The sequence below is a fragment of the Cyprinus carpio genome, chromosome A23 (assembly GCF_018340385.1).
Source record: "Cyprinus carpio isolate SPL01 chromosome A23, ASM1834038v1, whole genome shotgun sequence".
Lineage (NCBI taxonomy): Eukaryota > Metazoa > Chordata > Actinopteri > Cypriniformes > Cyprinidae > Cyprinus > Cyprinus carpio.
The window spans coordinates 18,350,945-18,373,051 of record NC_056594.1 but is presented as its reverse complement, the minus strand read 5'-3'; the positions used below and the strand labels follow the sequence as shown (position 1 = coordinate 18,373,051).

The window sequence follows — 22,107 nt, the reverse complement described above, 5'->3', positions numbered from 1 at the left end:
TAATAATTTTTAATTGGCAATCCCAGGACAATATAACATGAAAAATATACCATATATTTAATACATAGATTAAAAATACACAATTTATTTACCTTGTTAATTTGAAGAGAAAATGCTTTAACAAAGTGTTAATTTAACAGACTGTATTTTTGTGCATTCTTTTTATTTGTGTCAAATTAAATATGTTGTGACTATGGTCTGTAAAAAAACTTTTCAGAATTAAAATGTAAATTAATAATTAGCAATAAATCCTAAACAACAAAAACGATAATGTTTAAGAACAGTGATCTTATTTTAATTACTGCATCTCTTTAAAGGCATAATTTATCTATTCTGGTTTTGTCATTTTAGTAGTTCTGTTCTGTTTATTCAGTCTTATATATATCACATATATTATTTCACCCTACACCTTTTGTTGCAATTCACTCGGTCAGAAGAGCAAAAAATGATTAACACAGGATAACTCCGTTTAAAACAAATTCTGAGATATTACTGATTAAGGTTATAAGTTTGTCTCATGTATGTTTGAGCATTTATTAGTAACTTAATCTGTCAGCGCCAATGTTCTCAGACGTTTCTTTGATTTTCCAGGTGAGAAGAACATGTAATGCTATATGTAGGACACTGACCTAAACTGCTTGACCTCTGGCAAGGGCAGTCAAAGGTCAACTCACTTGACATCTCTGCCCACATCTTACTGATGAACACACCAGTTCAACGCACATCTGTGCATCTGAGACAAACAATATCAAGTGCGGGCGTAAAATTACACATGGAAGTAATCAGTTCATCTTTGCTCTGGGCAAGAGGCATTTTTAATTTCACTGGAGGATAGAAAGCCAGCGGCAGAGCTCCATCCATTTCGTATGTTGCCTTAATTTCACACAGCCCACAGAAAAATTGGCAGTCGATTTGTTTTTTGAAGATCCCTCCATTGATAGTAATTAAATTTGCTCTTGTCTCTCGTTTTTTTTTCTCTTTTCTCCATATCTCCTCCTCTCTTCCCCATCTGTATGCCTCTACTCCCTCTTCTCATTCTCATTCGCCATCATCCCTCACTGTCATCCGGCCGCTCCGAGCCATCGACCTCTGCTCTCAGCCCTGGTTCAGCAGCGGGTCACCGGAGGGAGGGGGCTCGTGTTATTGGGGGGTGCCAGCTTCCTTACCTCTCCGTGGATACAGCTGCTGCTGCCATGGCAACTGGATTGCAGACTGCGTAAGGACCCACGTGCAGATACTTACAGAGAAAGACACTCTAATGGTGTGTTACAGGGCCTCATTGTGCTGTAAAGCAGGTTTAACCGCATAAGTGAAAATGATGAGGGAAAACCTCAAACTTGGACTTTTGTTTTATTAGCTGCTTAATACAGTCTGTTCCTACAGGGTTTAAAGTTGGGAGCTTTCCTTAACAGTTAAGGGATAGGAACAGAGTTTGGCTGGTAATTGTTTAAAAGGTAACCTAACGTGTTGATGACAAGCATGTCTTAGTAACCTGAACTATGTCAAGTTGTTCTTGGTTTGAATTTAGGGGTGCAGTGATATTTAAATTCTAGCCTTTGCAGCTGATAATTATTTTTATGTTGTAGTAATGATAACTGAAAAATTGCCAATACTAAAATTACTTATTAAATTACTGAAGCAAAAGAAAAATTATTAGAATAATTGTTTAAATATTATCAATTTAGTATTGTTTTAATGTCATTTTATTATGTTAATTTAATATATTTATATATTTTTAATAAGTATTAATTGTAATAGTTTTATTATATTTTTTAAAATAGAAAATATTAAATATTAAAAATCTTAAATATAAAATTAAAAAAATATAAGAATATAAAATAATAAATAATAAAATGTACAATTATTAAATAAATAATTTTAGCATGGTTATATATTTTGTTGTTTTGATACTATTAAAATATAGTATTTTAATATTTATATATTTTGTATTATTTTATTAAAAATAAAGAAAATGTGAAATTAGAAATCATCATTATTGAAGATCTTAAAAATAAAAATACTAAATGTTAAAATATTAAAAACTAAACACTAATAATACTAGTAATAAAACACTTAACAAATGGATATTCGTTTTGAGATTTGCTAAAGATTATATTTAACTGTCAGTATTTGTGTTTTTAAAGTGTGTTTTAGATCTAAGATGAATGTAAAAATACTGGTGGTAATAATAATAATAATAATATAATAATGCAATTTACTTATTAAGTGCTTTTTTCAAACCCCAGTGAGCTTGCATAATTAAATATCTAATATTGGTCAATAATGCATTTCCAATATAGGCGGATACGAAAAACTAGAACAAATCTGATACAATTTCAATATGTTGTGCATCCTTATTTAAATGTTCACATGGCTAACATTGTCATTATATAGCTACAACTCGGTTCCTCAGATGGTGTTTTTCTTTTCCTGTTATATGTCGCCCTTGTCTTGCACATTGTGGCTAGTGATCTCTGTAAGGCTACTTTGGAATGCCATGAGATGTGAGAAGTGCTGCAGCAATAGAATTGAATTGATTCAAGCATCATGCTTGTCTCGTGTTGCCAAAGTTTATAATCCAGTTCAGCGCAGCATGCGTATAACAGACAGCTAGTGAATGCATTTGCGGCTATTTACGCCTGGAGTCAGCTCTACTTGAAAATGTCCAGTACACACCAAAGGAATGTTTAATAAATCAAAAACTGATTAATGACATGATGTTGGCATCTTAGTGCAGATGATAAAGAGTCACCTGCAAATTGTGAGGTCAAATGAAGGAGAGAAAGTGAGCAGGAAGGAGGATGAGAATGGAAGAAATAGCCATAAGCGGAGTTCCAGATCTCTCCAGGTGTTGCAGCACTGAACGGACTTGCTTCACTAAGAGCCTCGGGCCACGAGGTTCAGGCCAGGTGGAACTACCACAAAAGAGACTATTAATTATGACTTCACCCCTCCTTCTTTTCCTCTCTTTCTTTCTCTCTTGCCAAACAAATATGATGGATGGGGTTATCAGTGTCTCAGAGAAGCATGAACGGCTGTCAGGTGTGCTTTGATGTCCGACAGCTTGAGTCTCCTGCCTTGTGCTTTGATGATGTGCATGAAATCCAGATGAATTGACATACTGTAGTTCACACTCCATACAACATGGCGGGCCATTAAACACACTCCACATAAGATTTAATACACTTGTCTTTGCTTTGATAGCGAGTGAGTTCTACTTTACACTTTTAAAAGTGATTCCCTGCAGAGCAATGGCAAAAGCTATAGCCCTTATCACAAAAAATAACTTTATCTATTTCGCTTCACTTCGTGATGCAGCTCAAAAGCGTTTGTTATGTGCACCACCTGTCTTAACTATTTTTAGAAGTTTATTGCTCCCTTGGAGGTCCTGGGGATTCTGTGTTGTGCTTTGGACAGCAACTTTTGAAAGGATTTATTTTTGTGCTGTACCACTGGCATCCAGTAGGTGGCGCTCCTTACATAAAACAGACTGACTGTGTACTATTGAATGGAGGAGTTTTCTCACTTGCTCTTTGGCTTATAGTGGTTGTCAAGGCAACGTTTGAGTATGCATATGTTTTTTCAGTGTTGTGCAACATTCAGAATTGGATTGAGAATTCCTTGAATTTGAATTGGCACTGAATTGAGATGGCAAACAGGATGCAGAATTTAATTTTAAATGATAATGTAAGGAAGTAGAATGAATTGAAAATGAATTTAAATTCATATAACATTTTTAACTAGAAAAGCAAAGTTGGACAAAATGTAACAGTTGAACAAATATTGAATGTTTCCTTGTTTGAAAATATTAAAAAGCATTTAAAGTAAAAGAGTTAGAGAGTAAAAAGTAAAGAAGATTAAAGAGTAAAGATTTATAGACTAAGAGTGGATGAGCACTTAAATTACCAGAATTTGGGCTCAAGCTGTGCTGAGTTTCTTTGAATTGAAATTCAGAAAATATTTCTTTCTGTCAGGCCATATCAAATTGTAATTCATATAATAATGCTATTGTGGCCATTTTTCTGAATTCTGAGAAAAAAAAAGAATTGCAAGATATAAACTCAGAATTCTGTTTTTGAAAAAAAAAACAATTCTATTTTTATATCTTGCAATTCTTTTTTTCTCAGAATTCTGAAAAAATTGCATAATTGCAAGAGTTTCTTTGAATTGAAATTCAGAAAATAATTCTTTCTTTCATGCCATATCAAATTCTAATTCCTATAATAATGCTATTATAGCCATTTTTCTGAATTCTGAGAAAAAAAGAATTGCAAGATATAAACTCAGAATTCTGTTTATTTTTCCACAGAAGAAAAAAAAAGAATTCTGAGTTTATATCTTGCAGTTGTTTTTTCCTAGAATTTTGAAAAATTTACATAATTGTGAGATATAGACTATAGAATTATTTTTCCTCAGAATACTGAGTTTACATCTTAGGTTTTTTCTCTTTTTTTGCGTTACTGCAACAGAATAAAAATTACAAAGGTAAGTAACATTTTATCTCACAATTCTGACTTTTTTAAAATCAGAATTGCAAGTTTATATCTCAAAATTGCAAGAACAAAAGTAAGAATTGTGAGAGATATTCTCAGAAGTGCAAGAAAAAAAAACTGAATTATGAGAACTTATATTTAAGAACAAAAAGGCTGAATTGTGAGATCAAAAGTTAATTACCTTTTTAATTACTTTAATTACCAATTACCTTTATTTATTTATTCTTTATCCTGTGCACATCCCTGTTAATTATGTGATTTAATTAATTTAGATGATTAGAATTTATAGAATGTGTAGAATGCATGTGAAAGGATTTTTGTATATTATAAAAAGTGCATAAAATATATATTTTACCTTAATCTTATTAGATCACAATTGAGAAGTCAACCAATTCCAGCAAAGCAAACATATACGGTTCCACAGCAGCACTGAAATGTATTAAATGGCTATATAACACCTCTTATACAATATAGATTGTGGTGCTAAATTTTTGATGTTGATTTGACAAAGTCGTCCCTGCATCCGGTGAGTTGGACAGAGGCTGTGCTGTTAATGAGAGCCCTCCTGCTCAACTCCCTGTGTCCCTGGAAGTCAGGTCGTGAATTAATCATTTACATTGTTTTAATCAGGCGAGTGTGAGACTGGCATGCATAAATGAGCACTGGAACCTATTTGCACTTCGTTTGCGGGGGAGAGGGGCTGCTGCTTCCATCTGAAGTGGCAGGGAAATGAGGGCCAGTGCTCTGGAGCGCTAAATGACCAGCCACCGTTTGGAGTCGCCCTTCAAAGAGGCAGCAACTCAAGGCGCCTCGATTTTGTCTCTGTTCCTGATTAGCTCTCCAAACAAATGGATTGCGCAGATGCAGAGGTATCGCTGACAGAATCAGGACAGGCTTTTTTTTTTTTTTTTAGCCCAGCTGGGTAGACAGTTGGCATGAGGAAGGAGCGACAGGCCAAAAGGTGTACATGCAAAAGGCTGGGGAATCATTAGCCAGATACAAATGTTAGTCTGGACTGGGTCACGGATCAAAGAGGGAGAAATGCCCCGCTGTACAGGCAGTGAAATGACAGCGCTGCTTTTCACTGCCAGAGATTTCCAGTAAATGGAGTTTTTGCATAACATTACAGTAACTGCCTTTTCCCCCCACTTAAACCAAACAGAGGCCTTACAGAGCTCTCTCGTGCAGTACTCCAGCTCACTGCATAATTGCATACTTGTATTCCATCCTTACCTTCAAAGAAATACTGTACACTGTAATTTTTTTTTTAATTTTAATGGTAAAATACTGTAAATGATACAATCAAAACTAGGGATGCACCGGCTCATAATTATATGTACTATCATACATCCACCAATTGTTTAAGAACAGCCAATGTTAAAAGTAGATTATATTCTGCTAATCAAAACATTGAATGATTGTGAGCCTAACAGGATTTTTTTCAGAAATTAATGTTAATGACAGATAAGAACATCCAATAAGTTAAGAAGTCTTAACAATATCAGTTAATGTGAGTTAAGAATATTCATTTGAGTAATGTGTTTTCTGGAAGCCCGTTTCCACCACAGGATTAAAAATATGTTAAAAAGGTAATTGTGACTTTTTATCTTACAGTTCTGACTTATTCTTGCAATTCTGAGTTTATAATTTATCATTCTGACTTTTTTTCTAGCAGTTCTAAAAAAAAGGGCAAAATTCTGACTTCTGAGAAAAAAAAATCTCAGAATTGTGAGATTAAAATCTGATTACGTTTTCTATTTTTTTTTAATTCTGTGGCAAAAACCAGCTTCCATAGACACCAGTTACTTTGCAACATGGACAACATGTTGATATGGAGAGAATAAAATGCCATGTTTGCATTTCCTTCAAAACTGCATAATTAAAGTGTATAGGTATAAAAGAAGTATAAAAAAGCAGAACCGTTAAACTTTTGGTATATCTGTATCGGCAGATATCATTCTAAATACTCAGTATCGGCACAGAAAGCTTGTATCAGTGCATCCATAATAAGAACCTGTTAATCGGTTAACAGTAAACTTCCTTACTATATTTGGGGAATAAAAATGTAATGGAACATTTCATGTATTTTAAAATATTACAGTCAAGTGGTTTTATGAAAAACAATTCCTGTGACACTTCGTTCCTGTTTTTCTTCGTTTTTTATTATCAGCACGTCAGTTATTTACATCTTTCATTGTTATATATTTATTTAATTACTGTACTGTAAGATGGTGGTTTGTATTTGTGTGTATGATGCCATCCACATTAAATAAATTTATATTTACCTCAGATTGTGGAAAATCTACTTGTGATGAGATTCATGTGGCTTTCTCATTATCAGGTGATTATCAGTATATTATCAAGGTACAAAACTGATTTTAACATTATCAGTTAGTAGGTTTTTTGTTTCTTTTTTTTCACTGTAAATTTAGGTTCAATCCATAAATCTAAAATGTTGCTACTGTATATTTATGGTTAAACTGCTGCTTTTCACTGTAAATTTCACCGATTTTTTTTCTATATAGTATACAGCATGCAGTAAGCTCACATACAAGTCCACCTTTCACCTTAGATGAAGGATCATGGGTTGTTAGATCAACAAAACAAATAAGTCAATAGTGGAGGCAAGGGAGTCCTCCCAGAAGTGGCATCCATCTCAGCGGTGACTGGCAGCTCTGTCAATGAGCAGGAAAGCAGTAATGTGTTGGCATTTGGAGGGCAGGAGGAGGAGGTGCTGGGAGAGCTGATAAGAAGGAGAGAAGAGGGGGGAGGCCCATTCTAATCAACACTTTGCTCTATTAATAACGCATGATATAGAGGAACAGCAGAACTCCCACTGGTGAGCTTGGCAGTCGCTTGTTTTATAGAGTGGCTTCCAGTGTCGCTGTGGTTATCTGCTGTTGTTTTGTCCTCTATGATTAGAAAAGGAGTTGGTTAAATCTTACAGTTCACCTTCTGAGTATAAGCTAGTAGATAACCTTACTGTTCACAAGTAAAGCAAAAACAACAGAGGTGGTTGCCCGTGTAATACTCACCATCAGGTTGTTCTGGTTGTTTTTAGTGTGTTGCTGACTGTGTTGTTGCTGTTAGTGGTGATGTGCCATAAAAGAGTAATAAATATAATTTTTAAAAATATACTATCATTCAACGAATTTGGGTCAGTATGATTTTCATGAAAGAAATTAATACTTTCTTGTAGCATTTGAAATATCAAAAAAGTCAAGTCACATTTATTTATATAGCACTATATACAATGCAGATTTCAAAACAGCTTCAAAATAATAATTTTTCAAGATTCTTCAATTATGAAACAAATACAATTTCAGCTATAAAGCAGCTCTAAATAGACAGTACTGTCATTATTCAGCTCAACTTAAAAACAGAGTGAAAATTCATTAGTTATGAAGCCAGCTCAGTTCAACTAGTAACAGTAAAGACATTTATAATGCTACAATAGATTTCTATTTCAAATAGCCAAATGCTGTTCTTTTCAATTTTGTATTTATCAAAGCATCCTGAAAATGTGTCACGGTTTCCACAGAAATGTTTTCAACAATGATAATAACAAGAAATGTTTCTTGAGCACCAAATGTTCATTGAGGCTGCTGAAAATTCAGCTTTGCATCACAGTAATAAATTATCTTTTAAATTATATTAAAATACTAGTAAACCACTATTTAAAATGTAATAATATTGCACAGTTTTACAGATAAGCCTTGGTAAGCATAGGAGTCTTCTTCCAGATAAATCTTATCAGCCCCAAACTTTTGAATGGTAATGTGTGTGTGTGTGTGTTTACCAATACATTTAATATTTGCTAGAAAGAATAGTATATTAATAATATTATATAAAACATTGTTTTATTGAAGAAAAAAAAAGAGTATTTACATTCTTTACTTTTTTTTTTTAGTTTTAAAATAGATGGAAATGATCCAGCTATAATGTATCTCCACAAACTTATTATGCTGGAGAATGATTTTATAGAGGCATACAGTGAAAAATATGAATTGGATATAGAATATATTTCAATACATTCTTACAGCTGCTACCAAAACTACCGTCATTATTTCTATAACCTTGTCTATCATCTTGATGACAAAGGCAAAAACAATGTAAAATACAATCAATTCAGAACAGTTGGCAAGGCATAAAATGGATGAACGAGATCAATAAATGTAAGATTTTGGCCCAATTGGTGAAGTGAGCTCTGCTTGTTCTAAATCCCTGTTATGCATTCTTGATCCAAAGTTCTGTTCCACATCTTTTGGGTGGCGTAGCCTATTGGTTGCAGAACTGGTAACTGAAAGGATATAGGTTCCAACCCAGCAGGAGATGACCCATGGACTATCCCCACTGTGCCCTTGAGCAAGACACTTAACCTCATGTTTCTCCAGGGGGATTGTCCCTGTAATAAGTGTACTGAGAGTTGCTTGGGATAAAAGCATTAACTAAAAGATAAATTAGCAAAGTCTTGTTCAGAGGTGTTTTTTTTTGTTTGTTTGTTTTTTTGCCTCATTATCTGTATTCCACAATCCTGTTCCATAATCCTTTCCCACAATCCTGTTTTACATTGCTGATCATGAGTCTCTGTCTTGTTCTGCAGTTCTGGTATATAGTCCTGCATCATGTTCCTGGCAGTCTTTGAGTCCCCAGAGTGATGGTGTGAACCGGTGAGTAATCTACCCACTAGTATGCCTGAGTTTCCATTGATTTTGTCTCAACTTCCAGCTCCCCCAATTACCTCCATTCAAGCCTGTTAGTGGCCATGACGTCAGGGGAGTGATAGTAGATCCTGGTCTTTGCTCTCTGATCTGTTTGTTTGCACAACTAATTGTTCCTGCTGCTTCCTTTCATTAGCAGGAGCTGAGCTATTGGGTTGTCTGGAGCACTAAGTGCTTATTCTGTTTGGTGTGCAGGGACTGGATAGAAAGAAAGAGTTCAGACTGTTTTCTTTTATACTGCATGGCTTCTTGATGGAAATATCTTAACCTAAAGTAGGGGTAATAATTTTTATTAGTTAGAAGTATTGTATAATTTTTTAGTAATATCACAGTGATGCTCCAGCTAGTTGGTTAGCATGAATTGCTATTTGATACCCATTTCACTTCTGTAATATGGGATCCCAATTCTGCCAGAAGAGAGATACAGTAGATAGATGCTTGCTTAAAAACATAAAAGCATTCTAGCACTCTCTATTCTAATTCTATTCTTAAAAAGAGATTAGCTTTCTAATCTTTTTATATTCTATCTGTTTTCTTTTCATGTATTATACAATTAACAAATGAAAAATACCTCTAACACTAGCTTGCTCTATTTTTTTTCTATTCTATCTGTTTTCTTTTTATATATTATATTATTTTAAAAAATCCTTGCTATGTGTACTGTGTTAAGCTAACTGAGACTTATTATAGCTTTTGTATATCATTGCTCTTTTGTTGAATTTGATTGCTTCCTTTGTCCTTATTTGTAAATCGCTTTGGATTAAAGCGTCTTCTAAATAACTAAATGTAAAAGCTTAAGCGTAAATATAAACTTGCAGAAATGTGTTAATGTAACAATGCATAAATGTAAGCAATTACCTTACCTTATTCTTTGTTTTACTCTAAGTGGAAGCAAGTTTCCATAGTAATGTGGCATATTACTGAGTGAAACAGGATGTTCAATGGGAATAAATAGGGCAACTATCAATGAATATTATCTGGATATTGGTTAACATTATCGTTTCAGAGGATGAGCAATGTACATTTTTACTACAATATTTCCTTGAAATAACATACACCAATGAATGGTGCACAATAAAACCAAAAACATGTGTTAAACAAGTAAACAGGGTCCATTTTAATTTAATTTTGACTTAAAAGTGGACATAAATGCCATTGTGCAAGGGGTTAACATTGCTTCTGTTTAATGAGACCACTCCAAATGAATCCTTACAGCCTGCTAATGAGGACAGGAAGTCAAGAAGACTTACTCTCATTTCCTCTGAGCCTCAGCCCACTCTTATTTAGTCTGGCTCTCGTCGCTTGCATCTTGTGTTTGTGTGTGAGGTTTCCCCCCCCCTGTTAAACTTCATTGTAGTGAATTATGTCTGGGAGGGTTGTGCGAGCAAGCAAGACCCTGCATCTGCAGTCCCCCTCCCCCCTTTACCAGCAACCCCAGCACACTCAGCAGTGAGAGGAGAGTGCCAAAGAGAGCACAGCCGTGGCTCCTTAATGACTCCCATCCCTCTCCGTGCCACGTTATTAATTAGCTCAATGATCCTTGCCGATGGGACCTGGGCGGCGGATTAGAGCCCCCCGGCACACGCCCGTGGCTGCCACTGTCGGAAAGGTGAAGAGGGACAGAACCGTGCACTGCGTGTCTCTGGAGAACCTGGGCACTGCAGCCAGTATCACTCTCAGAGCCCAGGGGACCAGGTGTATGTAACAGAAAGAGATAGTGAGAAAGCGGAATGCAGTGTGTGAGCTCAAGAGATAATAGGTGAGCAATGAGCATAGAAGTGTATATATACGGTGCTTACTTTCACCACACTGTCTTTCCTTCCAGGCACAGTGCACACGGGACAAAGAAGAGGCCTGTGGCCCACCTGAGTGTGATTGAAGTCTCTCCTCTACAGGAGATGGTGTCTCCTTGCCCTCCCATCGAATCAATCTGTTTATCTAAGGCCCGGTGCTCATGGCACATACATTTGTGTTGGTCAAAATGAAAAGAAAGTGTGAAAGAGAGTGGGACTGGCCTCTCCAGATGCCTGGCAGTGGCATGGAACAAATTAACATAAATGTCATTGTCAGAATGAAATGAAGACAAAATCTGGGCCTGCGAGCAAGCTGTGCTACCAGCTGATGACAAGGTGACTCATTTTAGCACACAAAGAAGACAGTCTGGTTGGAGAATGATGTTTTTTGTTGTTGAATTATATAGTTGTATTCTTTAGAGGTGATGTATATATTTTCTTTTTAAATTTGCTATCCCAATTTAATGTGAAGTGAGCCATTTGCAGGTTTACGTCCCAAAAATTAGTTGTCAGCCGATATGAGTTTTTTGGAGGCTGATATAATGTTAATATTTACATTAAGTAAATGTTCTGTATATATACCATGTTTGTGCTCCATTCAGAATTGAATTCAGGATGCCTTTTAACTTTCAATTTGGTTCCTGAATTTGGATTAAATGTGAATTGAGGTAGCAAACATTTTACTTCGTAACATTTAAATATGAATTGCAATTCTGGGTCAGATTTAAATTAAAGGAAGTAGAATTAAAGTTTATAATTACATTTATGCATTTGGCAGACACTTTTATCCAAAGTGGCTTACATTGCATTCAAGGTACACATTTGATCAGTTCTTGCTTTCCCTGGGAATTGAAACCATCACCTTGGCGAAAATAATTGAAACTTATTTTTGACTAGAAAAGCAGTAAATATAGATAGATAGATAGATAGATAGATAGATAGATAGAAATTTGTGTTTAGTTTAATCATATTTATCTTTTTTAGATCAGGGTGGAAGAATACTAAATTTCCCAGAGTGATTATTTGAAACTCAAAGTTATTCATATAACTAATTTTTAACTATAAAAGCAAAAATTGTCAAGACTGTTGGCTTCACAAAGCCTTGTTCGAAAGTGTTTTAAAAAATCTTGAAACTGTGAGGGATAGATAGAAAATGTTTATAAAATGTAAAATATTGCATTTTTATAATATATCATACAGAAATATATACACATTCTTATATGCATGCATGCACTCCCAAAAAATACTATAATAAAAACATGAATTAAAAAATATATATTATTCTCTGCATTTCTCTTTGATGAATTGCTTTGTTCCTCTTTTGTGCTCCACTTTGGATTAAAAAAACTGCTAAATGCATACATGTAATATAATGTAAATGCATAATATGCTTTTTTATATGTTCCTGGAGATGTACCTTTATGCAAATGTTGTTATTAAAGAATACATGCATATAAATAATTACATAATAACAGATATAATAACGAATAATAACTTTCCCAGAATGCATCACCAGTGTTGAGTTTTTCTGAATTTCAGTTCACTAAAAATCCTCTTCCTGTCCTTCCAACTGAAATTGGCATTAAGGTGGTACTGGCTGTTTTCCCAAAGTGCGTGGGATGTCGGGATGTTTAGGAAACATGTTTGGAAAATATTGTTTTTTTTTTTCTTGTTTTTTTTTGCAGTCCCGTCTATTGCCACTAGTGATGCCAGTTGAGTCAAGCCAGACAAGCTCGAAATGAGAAAACTGCTTCCCTGGGGTTGGATCAGAGTGCATTTGTAGATTTGGAAGCAGAGCTGGATCTTTATTGGTCCAACATCAGAGCGTCAACACATGAGGTGGGCCTTTTGGGTCTTGTCTGAGTAAATTGGCATTCAAGTCGCATCCTGCTTGCAGTCTTGATCCTGGCGGCTGCGATAATGCTAATGGCAGTGTGTTGGCGTGGCGTTGAGACACTCGCTCTCTCGCATCATACGTCTCTATATGGCTCACGGCGTCACCAAGGTGACAGCAGCGCGCTGCCTGTGTGATTATTGACTGGGTGAACTCGGCACGACCCCGCTGGTGTGCGAGTAAAGGGCAGGGAGTTAGTGTATGCCGCACTGTCTGTCAGAGACGTCAATACTGTGATGAATGGAGGGGCTGGTTATTAAAGCAGAATTAGAGCGGGGGGCATGGGGAGGGGGGAGGGTTTGGAGGAGGGCGATAAATGATGGTGCAAATGGCTCTGCAGTCGAGGGCTGTAGTGCCGGATGGCACAGTATCAGTGTCATCCGTCTTTATTATCCTCCAGGGAGAGGAAAGAGAGAGCGATAGAACGAGAGAAGGTTGGGGAGCGGTCAGGGATACAAGAGCCCATCAAAGAGCCTCAATTTGCACTGATTCCCCCTGCTGGTCACTCTCTCCTCCTCTCACCTCAAAGTCGTCCTCTTCTCTTTCACTGACTTCTCTGCACTCTTTCATTCTCCTTCTTTCCCCTGCATTTTCTCCAGCACAGAGGGAGGGGAAGACCCCCTACTGCTATTAATCATGGTGAAGTCTCAAAGCCCAGCGGCTGTGCATACTCATGCAGGCAGACGCACCAACATCCGCGCACGCGGGCGATGTGTGGAACGGGCCAGCCGGTGGGTTCACTGCACAGTCACAGTGTGCGGGAAGAGAGGGAGATTGAAGGAGCCTTTGTGACATGCCGCCATGACTGCAGATGAGGATGCTGCTCGCTATTCGTATTCTCTCCTCACGCGCCACCGAGCCCACAGAGAGGGTGTTGCTTTTTTCTAATTAGTGCTTTATTTATTGATAATCCAGTTAACATCTCTCCTAATTTTGGGAAGACTGTGTCTCTATTACTGGAGGATTCATCTGCTTCGGTTTCTTTACTTCGCTCTAGAGATCATGGAGACATTCAGATCACCTTCCTCCCTTTACCAACCAGTTCTATTCTTCCTTAAATTCTAAACATGTTTGTGCATTTAATTAGATCAACTGACTTGTCTTGACAAATACTCACATGTGGTTGTATTTATCATTGATAAAGACTTTGAGATTTTTTTGTTTCCATTTTCTGACTTGTGCCTGTCCTCAACTTTATCACAGAGATATTTTGATAGTGCCTTGCCACTCATAGTTAATTGTTTGCTTCTGTTGCACTACCAAGGACTGAAATGCTCCAGGAAAGCTCTTTTAATTCTGAGCTAATCAAAATGAGCACAGCAGATCACAGTTGAAAGCCAAATGGTTTTGTGCACCATTGAGAAGGTGATTAGCTACACCTGATTGAAGTTACAAGTTATTTTTAGGAGGGGGGTGATCCTTTTTCCAACTTAGTGATTCTGTTTTTTAATTTTTTTTTTAAAAATTGTTTTGACATGTTGGTGTTTTATCTTTCACTTGGATGTTATGTATTGCATTTATATATATATTTTGTCTGGAGCCCTGACTATCCAGTTTTCTTACTCACATTTCAGCTGCAGAGTGTTTGTTGCTTTAACTTGCCCTGTTTTGGCAAGTGATCCCACGCCATCTGCGTTCTGTCGTTCCGCCACTTAAATGAAAGTCTGGATCATTGTTGCAGTAGACAAAACATTTACTCGAGGTCTTAGGGAACAGAGCCAGCACACTTAGAAGGATAACTGTGTTTGAGATTAATATGATTTTTGAAGTTGTTGTCTCATGGTCACTCCCATAATGTAAGAGAGACTCTTTAACTCAAAATCTCTTACTCAACCCTCAAAAAATACTTAACATCTAAAAGACAAACAACTAATTTTAGGAAAAGTGCCAAACACAATCCTCAATTACCAGCCACTCCCTTTGACCAGCATGTTATTCGCTCTCATTTATGCATGTTATCTCAGTGTGTGGCCACTGTAAGCCAGACGCTCATAAAATGGGAACTTGACCCCAGAGTTCAGTCATTCACAGCGTATGTCCTTTTTTTCCACACCGTTTTTTATCATCTACTAAGATCAAACTTGGCTTGCAGCTATATTATTGCAATAAACCCTTCAACCTTATTTTAACTCCAGTCGTTTATATTTGACAGTCAAGTGAGTGTGTGGCTAAGTCGTAATGTGACTCTATGTTCTGCACTAAAGGAATATTATGGGTTTATTACCTTTTAAGTTCAGTTGACAGCATTTGTGGAATGATGTTGATTTAAATAAAAAAATTAATTTTGAAAGAAAATTAGCACTTATATTGGAAGTGAATGGAGCCAGTTTTTGGAGCATTTAAAAATAGAAACGTGAAGCTTATAATTAATTAATGAACTCTTTCAGAGGTGGAGGTTGAGGGACTTACAGTGGATGAATGGGGCCAGTTTTTAGAGCATTTAAAATAGGAGTGTAAAGTTTTAAATCTGTTTAAAACTTTTTTTTTTTTTTTTTTTTTTTAGAACTTTGGCAGTTTAGCCTAATGTTGTCATGCCAATAAAGTTATAGATTTGGATGTGACTTCATGCCAAAAAGGTTAGTAAGTGATTTTCTTTCCATTCTAAAATCATGTTTACACTTTAAAAATAATTGTAATTTTAACTATATAAGACTATAAAAATGTTAATGGTAAGATCCATTAACCAATGAAAATATGTAATCCAGTCTTACATTTTATGCAAGTTTACACTATACTGTTATATAAATAACATTTTGAATGTAAAAAAAAAAAACATGGTATTTAATTTAAATTACCTGTAAAACTGATTTAAGTAGCAGTGTGATCTGATAATTCAGTGAAAAAAAGTCAGACTTACTGGTCATTTTTAAAATATATTTTTTGTAAATTACAGTTTTAAAATAAAATTTTTCCGGTTGTTCTGTAAATATGTTTGCATTTTTACTGTGTTTTTACAGAGTTAATCTGGCAACCAAAGTTTTTTTTTTTTCTGTAAAAACAACAGGAATTTTAACATTTTTGGTTTAACCCCTTTATTTCCATTATAAGTGCCCCACTTTACCCCAGATTTTTAAAGAAAACGAGGGCCAAGTGGAAATTTATTTTTGTGGTAATCAACAATATCCCACAAATTCTGTCGAGCTTAACCGAACCTGGAATATTCCTTTTAAGAAGTGATAATCCAAATGGGTCAAACAAGCCCTGCTGTGAGAATGGAGGAAACCAATAAGTAATTAATTATTACATTAGCAAACGCTTCTCTCAGGTGATCAGTCAGTGCCGCGGTGCTCCCATCCCGTTATTCCGGCCGTTATCTCGTCCAAACACCTGCAGTTCTCACTTCCTCTCCTCCATCGCTTCTCTCCAGGCCCTTTGGGCTTCTCCTCTCTGCCCAGATGGAGCGAGACCTGAGTGTCACATCAATCCGAGTGTACTGTTTATATTTATGTATGAAAGAGAGAGGGGAGAAACCATGGCACTGTGGGGTTTATTGACTAAGCATTAAGTGGGCATTATCAGACGATAGTGATGTTATTTATGAGGCAGAGGGAGAGACACTGTGGCTGAGTTATGTGAGAACCAGCCTGAGGATGAAAGCTGCTCACACAGAGAGGGCTGATAGCAGGCTGCCTGTCCCCTTGCCTTGGCACATGAAACGTTGTGTGACGTACCCAGCTGAAAAGAGCTGCAAATTTATGGACACTCGGTCCATGCCAGCCTATAGGTCAGCCACGGCCTGTTTATCTGGGTCTCGCTGTCGTCGTTATGGTCAGGGATCAATGGTGCTATGCAGAGCAGATGCAAAAGTTCAATGACAAATATGACTCTTTGTGCTAGAAGAATGCAGATGTATGTATAACGCTGCATCTGTGGGAGAAAGAATTGACATTGTTGTGATTTATTTGTATACATTGATGTTTTAAACATTACTTGCTAATATTTTGGAAAAGTGGGATAAAAGGGGTCAAAGACCTAGCTATTTATAACCATATTGTTTTTATACCTGAGTGGAAAAGCATTATTTATTTACTTTATGTTTTCCTTCAGTTAAAGTAATTTACTCTCATCGCCGCTTGCTCATTAATAATAAGGGCTGTAGATCAATGTGAAATATGAGCTGTAAACACCAATGCCAGCACTGGAGAAATCAAAGTTGACCCGATTTACTTTCTTCATACACATTCCTGCTGTTGTTGAGCTTGATCCAGAAGTGCATGTTATTCCAAAATATAATTTTTGGTCATTTTTGTAATATGTCACTAAACCTTTTTATGGTCCTGAATTGTTGCTTGTCCTGTTGCACTCAGAAATACGCCACATTAAGGAAATAAAGCATGAGTTGTGAATACCATCTCTTGTTGACTCTGAGGCAAAGAAGCAGAGATATGAAAATGTGAAAAGCTATCACATCAGTGAACGCATGCAGCATGACATAGATCACTTGGCAGCCGTATTTGTGCAGAATCATTATTTGTGCAAAATTTGCATCTTTCAGTAAGTGCAGCATCACAGAATTTAAAGGGTGGTTTACCCAAAAATGAAAATTGTCATACTGTAATTTGCTCACCCAAACTTTCTTCTGTAGAACATAAAAGAAGATATTTTGAAGAATGTTTGTAACCAGTTTCGACTCTCAGTGACTTACATTGTATGGACAAAAAAACAGAAACTGTAACTGTTTGCTTACCAACATTCTTCAAAAGGTTTTTTTTAATTTATTTATTAATTTTTTTTTTTATGGACGACAATGGGAATTAAAACTATTTGGTTACCAACATTCTTCAAAATATCTTTTTATATTCTGCAGAAGAAAGCGATGCATACAGGTTTGGAAAGACATGGAGATGAATAAATAATGATAGAACTTTCATTTTTGGGTGGAATATTCCTTTAAAATGGTGGGCATAGTTGAAAGAATTAAATATTTCAAAAAATCATTTATTTAAAAACACATTCAGTTACTATTTAAGATAAAACCAAAAGGTATTTTGTTTAAAAAAGAATGGTATAAACAGCAACAGCACCAATAAGAAACACATTCACTTACTGTTTAAGAAAAAGGGGAACACACATACTGATATAAACATATATATATATATATATATATATATATATATATATATATATATATATATATATATATATATATATACTAATTGTATACTTTATTGACATTATATATATATACATATAATATACTTTGTGACATTATCTGTATGATAGCCAGTGTGACACACATCTGGTTTGTTGTCATTGAAGGGGTACTTGAGCGTAAATGATGGCTGTGGGGTTCCTGGAGCAAAAATGAAGTTGGGAAACACTTCAACTCAATATTCCCAACTCAGACTCTCAAATCAGCCCATCCTGATTCCCGTTTAATACTGTCACTGAGAATACAGACATTTTTTGAAGCTCTTTGGAGACCATCATTTGATTCATGAGACCAAATGCACGTAATGTTTATAGCTGTAAAACAGTTTAAGTGCTTTCCACTGAAATATGAGATGGTTTTAAGACATATGGACAGAAATGAGAGGAAGGAGCGTTTCATTCACTAACTTCTCAGTTTATTTTGAATTACTTATTACAATCACAGCTGTTGATTCTGAAGTTTTATTGCAGATTCACACGTCTCGTGTTTACCTCTCAGTGGCCAGAGTGCCACATAAAAATGAGGAATTATCAAATGCACTTTCAAAAATAAAACAAAATTCCTTTCTGCCTGAAATGGGGGGAAAAAATCACACGGGTCAGCCGAGCCTTTTAAGGATGAAGCTAAATCTGACATCACGTACGATCGTGCACCTTTCTCGCTTCTTCACCCTCTATAAAACGCCAACATGCACCAACGCTCACACTTCACCTACCTAAAGCCATCTTTCTCTCTGGTAAACCAGGTCAACAAACAAAAAGCAATTATGTTAGGCAGCTGCCGCCTGGGAGTGGGTAATTACAGTGCAGTGTGGACAGCTTCATTCTAAACAGGTACTAAAAGCATCATTAATCATTTCCATCATGATGCTTCAGTCCGTTAACGATCACGTGACGTGCCGCAGAAGGCCCGCCAGGGATGGAGGCAGACTGCTGTGGGAGACGCCGGCGTGCGATTGGCTGACAGCAGAAGTCCTCGCGGAGGTCAGCCAGTCAGCAGGCCTGACCCTCCAATGACCTTGTATCACTTGACCTTTGAAGGGCTCGGGATCACGCCTTGATATCGGTTGGGTAGCGCGCGAGGTAGAGGGAGGGAAAGATAAATGGCGCGGTGGAGGGATGGATGAATAGGAGACGGGGGAAGATGGAAGACAGTTAAGATGAAAAATAAAACTGCGGGTTGATTGAGCACCAGGGTTTTTTCCCTTATGCATTGACTGACCAATAGAAATGCACATCTTTATTATGCAGCACAGATGCATTTCTTTTTCTTTTTTTTTCTTTTGGTCACAAAACTTGTATTTTTGTTCAATGGCCGCATTAAAATGCAATGCAGAATTGATTATCATTATGCAATTGTTCAAATAATTAACTCAATTATTTGAACAAATAATTCACTCCGATAATGCCGTCCGTCGTAAGGTTCTGCACCAATTCGACATGGATCGCAAGATTGAGCACAATGTCTTATCTGGAAGATAGACAGAAAGACAGCGTCCTCTCGTCTCCCCTCCTCGTACTTCTCATTGTGTTTCTGTGAGGCTATCACTATGGCAACCTCACCGAAGGCAGAAGGGAAGTGTGTGTGTGTGTGTGTGTGTGTGTGTGTTTGGGGGTGTTGGCATAGTTCAGACAAATACGCATCGGAGGGCTCATTTATTCATTTTTTGTTAGCCGAAAATGTGAACATGAAAGGTCAAATGTGCTTGCGTTTGCATATTTGTTTCGCACTTTATAGCACACATTCAATACGGAAGGTATGAACAATAAGGTTTGTTTTGGTGAGTGATGCAATGGAACCCAACATATGGCACTGAAATTGCTCCTTGTATCTGCTAAGAAAAAGCCTTGAGATATTGCTATTAATTTTTTCTGCATTGCTCTTTGTTTTATGAGGAATATGCCACTTGCTTTTGTGCAATAAATGTAGGTTTTATTTTTCTCCTTTATGTTTTTGTACCACCCAAGAAGCCTAAATATCAGCATCAGCAAAATATACATGCTTTCAGGTCCCTGTAGTGCTTGTCTGCAACTTTTCAAAGGGCAATCCAAACCTTGAGAGTCCGCAGCGCTACACCATAGAGGTCAACGCTTGTTTCCCAGAATCCACACATAAAGGCCTCCTTTATATATGCCAGTTTATAGAGACAAGTGAGTTGCAATGTCACAATCACATAGGCACTTAAAAATAAAGGCAGTTTTCACCTGTGAAACCTTTTTCCACTATAAATAACCTTTTGTCCATTGGAAAGGTTCAATGGATGTTGATGGTTCTTCATGGAACTATCAATGCCAATAAAGGACCTTTAGTTTTAAGAGTGTAGAACCACCTTCTTTGGTTCTCCAAAGAACCTCTCAGTGAACAATTCTTTAAAGAACCATCTTGTTCTTAATGTGAAGAACAATTTAAAAATCTAAAGAACCTTTTTCCACTATAAAGAACCTTTTGTCCATTGAAATGTTTCATGGATGTTAAAGGTTCTTTGTTGAACCGTCAATGCCAATAAGGAACCTTTATTTTTAAGAGTGTAGTGCACTGATTTAAATACAAAACCCCCTGAACGTAACCTTGACACAGTTTCACCTCGGTAAGTGTCGCCCTTTCTCTGCCTCGTTCGGATTCCTAGACCCTGAGCTTGATGCTCCCCCTCCCCCTTATCCGAGAGCACAATTTCTTAGCCAGCTAGAAGTGCTGAGTGCTGCTGTTTGCTTTGTACACAGAAATTCGCTGAGGCTGTAAGCTGTCTCTAAACATCTGTTCTCCGGAGTCGTAAATGGTCTGTGTGCACACGCCCTGTGCATTTTATATATATATATATATATATATATATATATGCAAGGTGCCTTAAAACCTTCCCTCTACCTTCCTCTTTTATGTGGGCCATTGACAAGCAAGCAAACGAGTATCAGTTCTTCATTTTACTGGTTGCAGTGCAGAAGAAACGGATACAATGTCTGTTTGTAATGGACACTGTGTGGGATGGGAAGAGGTGTTAGAAGCTCTGTGTCTCCTTTTGTTAGTGTACAATAGTAACCAGCCATTTTAAGGACCACCCATCAGAATCAGCCACATAAGTGAGACATGCAGGGGCTTTTAAAAGGGACAGTATAAAGACAACTATATTTTAAAATAGCCAGTTGACAGAGCAATATTATGCATGTCTAAAAATGTTCTGAACATTTCTGCATTTTAAGTATTTTGTCATATGATTTTCCCCCCTCCAAATATTCCAGTAATTTAACATTAAATTTTGATGGCTATGAAACTGTTTGGGATGTTTTTCTGTATTTTATATAGTGTTATGTAGTATTATTTATGTAGTAAAGTATTATTATGTAGTAAAGTATTTTTATAGTATTATGCAGGCAAATATAAATGTATATCAGTGTATTTCTTATATTAAAAGGCACACATTTTGTATAATTGTGATTTTAATATATGTTAATGTAGATTAAGTTGTATAAACATTGTCTTGTGCTCACATTTGTATATAATCCACACATTTATTTGCATATATGACATTGTTTAATGGTATAGGAATATGTGGACAGTTACTTAAATTTTCTATTCTATTGGTGTACACTTTTGCAAAAACTTTTGAGTCAATATAACATTTTGTTAAATCTACAAAAATAAATAAATAATAGTTATAAATAGTTATAAAATAAAATATAATTAATTTTGCTTTATCTTATTTTATTAACTGATTAACACAATGTAAAATAAAGTAAAATAGTAATTTACTGATGTACTTAACATTTTGTTAAAAATAAATAATTGATAAATTGTCAGTATTAATGTATCATTGAATATAAATTATATAAATTATTTTTTTATTGTTGTTTCCTCAATTTTATTTACTTGTTTTTATCAACTGATAAACACAATGTAAAATAGTGATTTATTCATGTACTTTTTATTCACTGATTAACACATTTAGTTACATAAATAAATAAAATAAAAAATACTTAAAGAAAAAAAAAAAGAATGTGTTTTCATTTTGTGTGGTTGACACTTGTAGCAGAATATAACATTTTTATCTCTGTGTATTTAC

The 22,107-nt window shown here is 36.0% G+C and overlaps 1 long non-coding RNA gene across 1 annotated transcript in view; it reads left to right on the top strand.

The window, feature by feature from the left end:
• LOC122135117 overlaps window positions 1-22,107 on the top strand; it is a 59,477-nt gene that overhangs the window by 19,815 nt on the left and 17,555 nt on the right. Inside the window, exons 2-3 of the long non-coding RNA XR_006153346.1 lie at window positions 9,097-9,163; window positions 11,040-11,343. This is a non-coding gene — a long non-coding RNA (uncharacterized LOC122135117). The remainder of the gene's footprint in view (window positions 1-9,096; window positions 9,164-11,039; window positions 11,344-22,107) is intronic.